General features: G+C 36.8%; 1 long non-coding RNA gene across 1 annotated transcript in view; it reads left to right on the top strand.

The window, feature by feature from the left end:
* Positions 1-231: 231 nt before the first annotated feature.
* Positions 232-1,216, top strand: part of LOC103607044 — an 11,614-nt gene continuing 10,629 nt past the window's right edge. The window contains exon 1 of the long non-coding RNA XR_551937.1: positions 232-308. This is a non-coding gene — a long non-coding RNA (uncharacterized LOC103607044). The remainder of the gene's footprint in view (positions 309-1,216) is intronic.

The following is a 1,216-nucleotide window of genomic DNA, read 5'->3' as shown; positions in this document are numbered from 1 at the left end:
GATTGTCCCTTTCTTTCAGGAATAGAGCCTCATATTTCTGTCCAGCTGTTTCTCTTTTAAGCAATTGCCATTCTTCAAGTTCTTATTAAGAAAACTGGTGATGTTCATATTTCCAGGAATGTAAAAATGTTAAACTCATGTTGTGGACTTATCACGTATTAATTAGTCCTTGGTGGCTGACATTCCAGCTTAATACTTATGTTTCACTTTCATGGCTTTTTTTTCCCCCCTTAGGTGGAAACCAGTCAGAGACTGAAGTCAGGCAGAAACAACAGCTCCAACTGATGCAGTCTAAATACCAGCAAAAGGTCAGAATCCATCTCTTTTAGTTTAATTTTGGCAAGGAACTTGATTACCAACATTTTCAAGTAACCATGAAATATCACGGTAACTTTACCAAAAGCATAAACCTACAAACTAATTGCAAAAAGACAACTCTCAAAGTAAAGCAGGAAGTGAGAAGTGGATAGATAAATACCTAGAATTCCTATCCAAGCCACACGTCAGTCTGCACCACCCTTGATTAAGGGATTTTTTTTTTCTAGTTTAACTGCATTTTAACTATAGTTTAAATCTACTATGTTTTTTAATGCTTTGGTTCCAAGAATGTGGATTTGCTTACCCCATGCCAGTTGTAGAAGTTGTACAAAAAGATTTAGGTTACCTGGTGATTTTTACAATGAACACTATGAGTTTTTTAATTAGGAAAAATGATCTGCCANAACCCGGGGCCTTGGTGTTATCAGCACCGCACTCTCCCGAGTGAGCCACGGGCCGACCCCATATTTTTCTCTTGAATACCTAAAGACAGAACAATAAATAGTATGGATTGATAATCAGTCACTAACTAGAATATTTCCATTGCACTTTAAAAAATCAGGTTATAAAGACTACTTACTTGTCTAGTGTCAAGACCCCTGAGGGTTTCCTGAGCTTTGCTACTTGAACATAGCTCAGTAAAGTTCAAAGAAAAGCAATTGAAGCATCACTGGTCATCATCTTTATTCGGTTAAGGAACAGTCATATTCATGCAGAAGGCATGTTCTGGAATTTCCAAGACTTTTTACTGTTTCTCACTGTTTAGCATGACCCTTCAGGTATGATTTCAATCTAAGTGAAAACTTTAATACTTATATGATTGAGAAACCTTAGTACGATTGTCCCTTTCTTTCAGGAATAGAGCCTCATATTTCTGTCCAGCTGTTTCTCTTTTAAG

This window comes from Galeopterus variegatus, unplaced genomic scaffold (assembly GCF_000696425.1).
Source record: "Galeopterus variegatus unplaced genomic scaffold, G_variegatus-3.0.2 Scaffold7067, whole genome shotgun sequence".
Classification (NCBI taxonomy): Eukaryota; Metazoa; Chordata; class Mammalia; order Dermoptera; family Cynocephalidae; genus Galeopterus; species Galeopterus variegatus.
This window is presented reverse-complemented; position numbering and strand designations above follow the sequence as displayed.